Source organism: Tamandua tetradactyla, chromosome 3, assembly GCF_023851605.1.
Source record: "Tamandua tetradactyla isolate mTamTet1 chromosome 3, mTamTet1.pri, whole genome shotgun sequence".
In the NCBI taxonomy this organism is placed as follows: domain Eukaryota; kingdom Metazoa; phylum Chordata; class Mammalia; order Pilosa; family Myrmecophagidae; genus Tamandua; species Tamandua tetradactyla.
The window spans coordinates 39021988-39032022 of NC_135329.1; the positions used below are offsets into that span (position 1 = coordinate 39021988).

Below are 10035 nucleotides of genomic sequence, written 5' to 3' on the forward strand. Positions count from 1 at the left end.
AGAAGACTCAGGAGAATCAAGGTTGCAATATGTGCCAGCTATCATCCTTATCAGAACATATACTTCCAATCCAATTTTCAAGATTTTTCCCAATCAATACCCTCCCTTTAAAAGGAGACACCCTGCAAGGTTGGGAATTCAATTAATGCTGTCATTCAGCCACTCACACTATAAAATTCTGTCTCGTTTTCAGAAATCTCAAGTCTGTAGCTAAAAGAAATGAGTTTCTTTCAGGGCACATACTGACATTTACATGTCCTCCATGTGGCATGTGAGCTGAGCATCTGAAGCCCTTAGTTCATCTCGGTCATCCTTTAAGAAATTTGTCATGCATACTTAGGAGTAACCAGCTAATATCATTGCATATTCTAAGATCACTAAACTCTGTTAAAATATCAAACACACTGTCTGCTAAAGCCTTGCCCTCTCATAAGCATTTGAGTAACAAGCAGTATTGCAAAGGTGATATGTTGTGTATCTCTACTGCCAATTTATACCATGGACTATTGGTGGCATTATACTTGGAAGTAGTCATAGAGCTTTTTTTTTTTTTTGTATGCTGTATAGTGGGGGTCATATTTCAATATTTCATTCTTTTTTCATGTGACTATCCCATTATTTCAGCACCATTTGTTGAATTTTTTTTGGTAGGGGTTGGAGTGCATGGGCTAGAAATCGAACCCAGGTCTCCCACATGGCAGATGAGAATACCACTGAACTACCCTTGCACTTCTGATAGTGCCTTTTAATCTAATCAGTAGTGAACCAATTCCCAAAACCCAGAATCAACTCAAAAATCTCATCCTTAAGATTTGGTTTTTCAAGTATTACTCATCAGTATCAAAACATCTATTAGTAAGGATCCTCAAAAAATCAGAACCAATATGTAAATATAAAAGCATTTATTGTAGGAATTTGCTCATATATCTGTATGGATTGAGAAGCCCAAATTCCACAGGGCAGCTGCAAGTTGGGTGCTCAATAGTGACATTGAATTCCCCAGCACAAGCTGCAAGTTGGGATGGTGGTAAAAGTGATGCATTCTCCAGGAGAAGCTTGCTGGCTGAAGTAGAGAGAGAATTTTTTCCTTCTGACTACTGAAATCTTCAGCTCTCCCTTGAAGTCCTCCACCTGATTGGATGAGAAAATTCCTCTCATTGCTGAAGGCAATCACCTTGGTCAATTGCAGTTACAATCAGCCATAGATGCAATCAACTGACTAATGATATAAATCCACAAAATACCTCACAGTAACAATCAGGCCAGTGCTTCCTCCATCAAATAACTGGACACCATAACCTAGCCAAGTTGATACAGAAAATTAGCCAACATAGTCTGTTTTTGGATTCTTCTGTTCCTTTAAAAATGGTGGTAGCTATATTACACTTTTAGCAATAACTTTTTATTCATTATGTCTTCCTGTTGGAAGTGGTGTAAACACTATGACAGTAAAAACTGCATTACTGAATTTTTGTATCTTGGTATATAATCTGTATTCATTGTCATGCTAACATGCTTAAAAGAACTTTCCAAAAATTTTCTTAACTTTATCTTTTTATTTTTGCATGTTTTAAAAGTATCATTATACATTAATATAGAAAATGAACATGGAGCCAAGTATACGTTTGCAATTCACTGAATGGACTTTTTGGGAACCAGATTTAAAATTTGCACAGGATTTATGTGAAAATGATCAAATCTATGATGCTTGTAATAATCTATAATTTTTAAATATCTTAGTATTTAGAATCTTAAACATTTTCTGTCTGAGAGATTATTGATTTGCCTAGGACAACTTTTGTTCTTTGGTTAAAGCAAAGTTAATTTAATTTCTGCCACAGCTGCTCTGACATATACAACAGCATGGCTTGGCTTAAAACGGGAATTTATTGTCTCTCAGTTTTGGAGGCTAGAAGTTCAACATCAAAGTATTGGCAGAGTCTATGTTTTCTCAGTGTCTGCAGTGTTCCCACAAATCTTCGTCACATAGCAGCCTCTCCTTGTGTCTGCTCTCTGCTCTACTCTGCTTCATACTTCTGGTTTCTACTTCTGCCATCTTCTAACTGACTGTATATGAATTCCTCTGCCTCATAAGTGCTCCAGTTATATAGATTAAGACTCAATTGTTTTTCCTCATCTAAGTGAGATCTTCAAAGATCCTATTCACAAATGATCCCACATGTTTACTCTATTAACATCATCAAAGGTCTTATTTATTAATGGGTTCTCACTCTCAGGAATACAGAGTAAGACTGAACATGCATTTATGGGGGTATGAATCAATCTTAACATTTCTATCCAAGCTGTTATTGACCTCCAAAAAGTGCTATACTTAAATTTGATTGTGAAATAAATGTAACATTTTTCTCTGTTTTTATCGATAAGGTCATTAAATTGGATATTTTTTGTTTTGTATTTGAAATACACTTACTTATTGTCTAAGCATATGCAAAGTTAGAATATTCTATACAGAAAGAAATCCTAAAGGATTAATAATTTATTGGAGAAATATACCTCAAGGGAGAATTTGCATGCAAATAGGATAAATCATTCTCTAAACTCATTGTAAAATATGGACATACCTTTTAAGTTTCTATTTAATTATCTGCATCTCCAGGATCTCCTCCTTGAATTTTTCCTAAAGTCAGTACTTACAAGACAACTGTCAAGGAAAAGGAGTCTCATCATTGTACTAGTGCTGTTTCTTCTTCTGCCACAAGGTGCCGCTGTTTAAATGGCTAATTTCATCCCAGGTTTTGCTAATTTCCTTGTCAGTCCTGATTGTTACTCAGGCCAAAATGGATCTTCAAGACAAGATGCCACCACTCTCTCCATAGTAAGCTTACTTAAGTGCATGTCACATTTGGTAACCATAATATGCAGAGCTCCTTAATTTCATATTTCAAACCATGCACGTATTGCTGAGCCAGGACCTTTCCAACCTTGTCTATCTCGCAGACCCAGATAGCTGTCCCCTTTGGGACACTAATTAATAACCCAAGAGGTGGGGCAACTTTTCTTTTTAACCATCAAAATACAAACCTATTTACCATCCTCCTCACGATCTATCAGGGTTATACAGAGGTTTCCAGGGGAAGTGCAAAAGTGACTTGTGCTTTTAAGAAAGCTATCTACAGTGATTCTGAAGAGGCTAACACTTAACCTTAAATTAGAAGTTAATGCCAGTGATCCCGAGGTGATTGTATCTCACCATACCTAGGAGCTGCTGCCAATTGGTCTTCCTGACAAGTGGAAAAAAGCTCAGCCTATGCTTTTCTTTTACAAGGTGCCCATTTATACAATGCATCATGTTCTACACCATTTATATTTCTTAGAAAATGAACCTAAAGGAATTTGAAGAATTTTGCAAATAAGTTAAAGATCCCTTTTGGAAGTGATAACACAAAGGAAGAAGGCATAATACAGCATAATTTAGTACCACTATTCTAGTAGAAAATAGGAATATTAAAAAGTGGGTAATTTGTTATTTCTTATGGGGAAGCTAAATCATTATTATTTGGTTTGATTACTGATTGCTTTGAGTCAATGCATTTTACCTTTAACAATGTAGCCTTTAATTTTGGGAATCAGTTATGGAAAAATACAATCTTAAAACCTTTAAATTGCATTTTATCATAAGTAACCAAAGAAAAAAACAGTATCTTGCACTGAGACAGTCAATCAACTTCTTTTAGTGAATTAATGGATGCATGAATAGAGAATCAGAAATGAACTCTAATCCTGCTGAGAACTTTTTGTTTTACTAATCCATTTTTCATTAGATCTTTTTCATATACCTCTTAATTATTTCTTCTATTCATATACTATAGTATGGCCTCGTAAGTAAAATAATAATTGAAAAGGAGATTGAGCTCAATAGCACATTTTCAAGATTTTAATAACTTCCCAACAAAATCTAAGTGCAAAAGCATCTAAGTTTATTTCCAACAGAGAAAACTTAAAAAGCAAAGATTTAAGCTCATCCAATCTTTTCAAAACAGGAGGTAGGAGGAGGCTGGAAGTAGAAGAAAGTACAGAAACAGTGGCTTCCCTAATAAAAATGTCTGCGGTATAGCGTTACAGAAATCAAAACCACAGGCCGTCGGAGAGAGCTTATTTGTTCGCAGCTGCCGTGATGAAACAAAAGGAGAGAAGCAATCTTAAAGGTACCCATTAGTGGTAATGACTTTCAATCGCTGCTGAATAGAGCTGGATTGGAATTGGAAGTTTTGAGATGAAAAGCCTCTGTGGTCTTAGCACCCAGTCTCCTGGTACTACGTCTGCGAGTTTGGATGCTACTTTCGTTCTTTCAGAAATAAAACGATTTGAATTGCATCATGTCTGCTGCCCTCTAGCTTATGTCCTTTTTTTCTTTTACCCACAAGAAGACAAAAGAATGTCTTTGCTATTGTTATTCAGATCTTTGACACACATGGGGCTTTTGGGCGTAATGATACACAGCTGTCATTATTTAGTCCTGTATATTGCTTTCCTCTCTTTCTGAATATTCATATACAAGGTATAAACATTGATTTGAATTAAATATTGTTTGATTGATTATTGAGGTCATTTGTGCATGCTTTGAGGTCAAATACTATGTCATATATCTCCTAGTTCCCTTTATAGCTCCCCCAGCAATTGTGGCTTGCTCATAGGAGCTGTTCAGCAAACATCTTTTGCTTGATTAGAGTTGAGCAGAACTCCTTTAGGAGCCATAGAAAAATCCTCTTGAGCAATCAGGAGATAATTTCCACTGTCTTAGACAAGTATAAACTTAGCAATATTGATGCAAGATATCTTTTTTCTTTTAAGCAAGAGGACAATAACAAGAAAATTTCACTGCAGTAGAATTGTGTTTCAGATCTGAAGGAGGATGGCTCCAGGAATGTTTCTAACATATCAGTAAATTGGTCATTTCCTTCATGACTAGAAAATAATCATCACAAATAATCAAATGTTTACTTTTCTTGGGTTCTTAACACCCACTTTCAGCTCCTATATGAGGATTTGAAATTAAATAAATACCTGTCAAATTTCTCTTTTATTGAAAGCTGTTGAAGTATAATTGGAAATGAAAGGAAGAAGAAAGACTGGTAGTTTGTCAAAGAGGCACTTTCCTACCTGGCTTGATTGAATACTGTGGCAACTAGAGTTCCGAAGTGACTGATAGACATATCTGAGAGAGGACCTTGAAAAGTCTCTGCCCAGAAAAATAAAAATTAAATGGTATATAAATATTTTTCAGGAAACCTCTTGTTACAAACTTTTCCACAGTTTTTTGAGTAACAAACACTGACTAACTTACTGACATTGAACTTGTTGGAAATAAATGGGGAAAAGCTCATGGGAATATTTGTTATTTCCATTGCTTTAGAAAATAGCCTTCAGAAAAGACATCAAAAAAAGTCAACATATTGACTCTATCTAACATTTGCGCATGCCCAATTCAGATTTCTTTTACTTATAGGAAAACTACAACAACATTTACTTTGGTCATTGTTCCCAGATGTACTTTTTATATTGTATCTCCGTTATCTCTTGGTATGTCTTCTCTTCTGATTCTTTTTTACTGCCAGAACTAAATTTCAAACATTTCACATCTCTCACTTGGATGTTGATAGTCTCTGTTTGACACAACTGAAAATAATTTCCCTCTCTCTAGAATGTCCATCTCAACTCTCAGCTGCACATTAAATCAATGCAATTGCATAGTTTCATGTATATAGCTTTGTCTTCCTTAATTGAAGTAAGAATCCTTGACTAAATCACAGCACAGGATCACGATGCACAGGACATGATACATGATATAAGTGTATGTGCCATGACCCCAAAACTAATAAATATTGTTCAAATAATTGAGTGGATACATTTTCAGATTAATTTTGTATAAAATAATAATGAATAAGTGCTAAGAGCTTTGTGTTTTATGATAGCTAGAGTTTATAGGAAAAGTATAAAAAATATAGAGATAGCTTAAATATGCACATTAACTTATTGTAATTTCTTCAATAATAATATTTTCATCTCAGGAAGAATTCTTAAGACCATATCCACACTAATTAGCCCTGAGAGATAAGTCCTCAAATTTTGATGTGGTCATCTAGGTTTCTCCTTCTCTTAAAAAAAAAAAAACGTGCACCACGCTATATACCATTTCATAACCTATTTTTTGTTCTTATTATTATTAATTATTAATCCTACCAACAGAATTGTAGCATAATTATTACAATTATGGTAGATCTATTCTTTACTCCGCTACCCAGATGCATCTCTGAACAAAATAAAAACAGGTGTAGAATTCTATTATTAAAGAAGTAATGATTTATCATAAGACAGATTAGCACATTTAAGGTTGGACACAATTGAAACCTTAATGGAACTTGTCAATTTTACCATCATTTACATCCTTTCCCAAGCCAACTGCTTTATAAGCTTTGCTTGAAGCTGTAAAACATCCATATAGCACCTCACCCAAGCCCTTTCATTCAGTTGGAATTCAGTCAATATTTAGTAACATTATAAAAGGGGTATGAAATTTTATTGTTTGCCTAGCTGCTATATACTTGGTATTTTTTGCATGATATTCCATTTAATCTTCACAACAATGACATTAGGAACAAAACTAAAATGATCAAAAATGAACATAAAAAGAGGGAAATCAATGCTTCTTTTGGCTACTGCAAATCAAGTATAGAATATGCCATTTCCTAAGTCCCCAGATCACATGTACAATTGTGTTCTGATCCTCAACAAGACTTTTCAGAAAATTTGAAAATAAAAATGAGTGCTGCTATAGAGCAGTAGTTCCTCAAACATCTCAGTCTCAGAACCTCCTTATAGTAGTAAAATTATTGAGGATCTTTATAGTATTAAAGTTATGTGAGTTATGTCTACCCATTTTACCATACTAGAAGTTAAAAATGAAAAAATATTAATTAATTAAAAATAACTATGATAAATCTATTAGACTGTAATATAAGTAACATATTTTTATGAAAATAACTATTTTCCAAAATTAATGAGGAAAGGGTTTTATAATTTTTCAAATATCTGTAATTCTCTTTGCTTTTTCGTTTAAATTTAAATCAGAAGTTATGTGATCTCTATAAAATGAAACTGTGCAACTTGTGATAGAATGAGAAATGAAAGGGAAAATATCTTATTATTATTAAAACAGTTACGACATTATGAACCTCTGACAGGGTACTGGGGACTCTGGGATTCCTGGAAAATTATCTGAGAAACATAGAATAACAGATAATACTGATTATATATGATTCAGTTCAGGTCTTACAAGCTTAGGTACATACCTGGGTCTTCCTGGGCCACCAACTTGCCTACCTCTAGACCTGCAGCCTGGGAACAGGATGTGTATGTGCCACGCTGTTAGCTGTACCCTGAGGTTCTCCATCCATCCAACTTTAGAACAAAATGTCATACAGCTTATGAGAATGTTTTTCTATATACCAATATAATTCCTGCTTTTCAATCGCTCTTAAAACCCCCGAATACTCCCATAAGCAACAGTGCCCTCTTACCCTTCAGTCTCCCAAAGACATCAGAGCTTGGTACTCAATAGCAGTTCTTTGTTCAGAGTTTGAGTTTTCCATGCCGTCAGTGGAACAATGGTCTAAAGTAGTCTACACTGTATCATTTTAAGATTTATGCTGTTTCTGTTGGTTTTTCCTTGGCCCAAGGTGAAGATATCAGACAGATAAAAATCTCTTATGGTGTTTGTCGTCTCTGGTTCTAACACTCAATGATTGAATGTGCAAACAAAAGTAAGTTAATTTTCTTGCCTGCCATTCAAGAGACCCGAGTTCAATTCCCAGTGCCTGACCATGCAAAATAAAACATAAAAAAATACATAAATAATAATGATAATAATAAGTTAATCTTCCCAAAGCAAACAGTTACATACAGGCACATAGCCTGAATCCAAACCAAAGCAATGTTATTTCCTTAAAGAAACCACAAAACTCTTGGGAGAATTAAATTTTCTAAAGGAAAAACTCAGTTTACATGATCATTTTATAACATCTCAAAATGAATCATATGCACTGAGACTTCTCACTGAAGTCAAGTCTTCACCAATCATTGTTTTATATATTGGCAATCCTAAAAGACCCACAATGAGATGTGACTAAAGCAAATTGATAATCCATCCCCAAGTCCCCTCAAACCTTCAGCTGTTATAGTTGAGGATAACATGGTTGTAGCTTCATATCTGACAAGTTTTCAAAAACAAAGATCAGACATATCTTACTATCTCCATGGCCACTGCGGTAGGCCTGCAGCAGTCCCAAAAGTAACTAGAACTTCAACTGATGGCTTAATTATGGGATCTTTGTAGCTAGTTACCCTCCTTATGTTGTGCCTAGATATTAACCTATGGATGAAATGACAAAAATAATAACGAGTGGTGGTACAGCTCCCACTAATTGCCAAATACCATTCTAAGTGCCTTACATATCATCACAAAAATCATATGAATTGCATACCATTATTTATATTCATTTCAGACAGGTTAAGTAATTTGCTTATGGTCATATAGCTAAGAAGTGGTAGATCTTGGATTTGAATGCAGAAAGACTGGCTCTTAAGTCTTTGCTGTAAAAATCTGCATTGGGATAAAATATTAATTTACTAGATACCTGATTTTCATGTTTCAGTAGCTCTCCATAATTATAACAATCAAAACAGTAAACACATTCTAAAAAGAAAGTGTGGGAGCTGACATTTGTTTTAACTCAAGCCTCAAAAGTGTTATAATTTAATTTGTACAAGATAAGATGACTCAGTCTATTGAGTCATTTGAAAAAAAATCATTCGGTAAAAGATTTAAAGCCCAATCCAACATTTGTCTCAAGGAAAACATACATCAAAAACCAGAGGCAAACAAGCAAGACAAATAACCAAAAGCACCAAACCCCACAAAACATACTTTAAGTTTCAGCAAAATTTTATTTTTTTATTTTAATGATCACAAAGAGAGAATTCGCAAGCATGTTATACCTGACTTTATCATTGTAAACCAGTCTAGAATAACATTTCTCAAAGCAGATTTTTTGTAACTTGCTTATTTACATAATAAATACTTTAATTGATTTTCTGTAAGACAGAAATCACATTATTTTCACAATATATTTATCTTTATCATTTTTATTTTTTGTTTGTTTAATAATATGAAGAAATGTTTTCAACAATTTCTTCCATTGGACATCTGACTTGGTTTAAACAGAGGAAACTTAGAAATTTTTTGTGTTTATCTTAATTTACAAATATGACCAGAAAAAGGATAAAAGTTTTATACCATTAAGCTATTCAGCAGTTTTTTTTGCAGTGACAAGTAATTATATAAGATGGCATTTGACATTTTAAAAAGTTTAATACATATCAATTTAAACATTAAGAAGTTCTTTGTCAATATCCCAACTATTTTGAGTAGCATCTATTCAATTCATCTACCTCAACAGAAGAAAAATCTCTTCGATCCCATCCTAAGTCACAACCAGGGATTTGATGCCAATAGCATCTAAACAGAGTCATCTTCTCCCTACCTCTATCCCTAGTAAAGTCTTTGACATTCCAGTGATACTGATATAAATAAGGACAATACTGATGGGAAACAAACAAATGTCACAAAGGGACAGAATGCATCTTTAGTTGTGTGGAACTTTGAGGCAGTCCTACACAATTTATCATGCTGAAGCAGGGGTATTTTGAGGGTTGACTGTATGAATATGAATCTGAAGTGCAACTGGTGGAGTCATATTTTCCTAACCCCTTGACTGCTCCCTAAATTACTGTCGAAGTGTCTAGAACCTTCAGAAGCACCACGGCCCAAAGCAGAACTGAATGCTTACACTTAGAGCACCAACAAAGCAGGAAAAATTTCTATCTATAATTTGTAAAATCATATTTCAGTGAAGTATCACAGTATTCAACATAAATAAAATTAGGATTTAGTTGGGAATACTTAGAAGTCTTTTCATATTTTGTTTTTTACTTAGAATAGTAAAAGTGGGTTGGGAA

The 10035-nt window shown here is 34.2% G+C and overlaps 1 long non-coding RNA gene across 1 annotated transcript; it reads right to left on the minus strand.

The window, feature by feature from the left end:
* Positions 1 to 905: 905 nt before the first annotated feature.
* LOC143676034 (uncharacterized) lies at positions 906 to 9573 on the minus strand. Its single transcript, XR_013171772.1, has 3 exons — positions 9469 to 9573; positions 7311 to 7419; positions 906 to 1131 (listed from the first exon to the last, which is right to left on the minus strand). It is a non-coding gene; the product is annotated as an uncharacterized LOC143676034 (long non-coding RNA).
* Between the last annotated feature and the right edge of the window lie 462 nt (positions 9574 to 10035).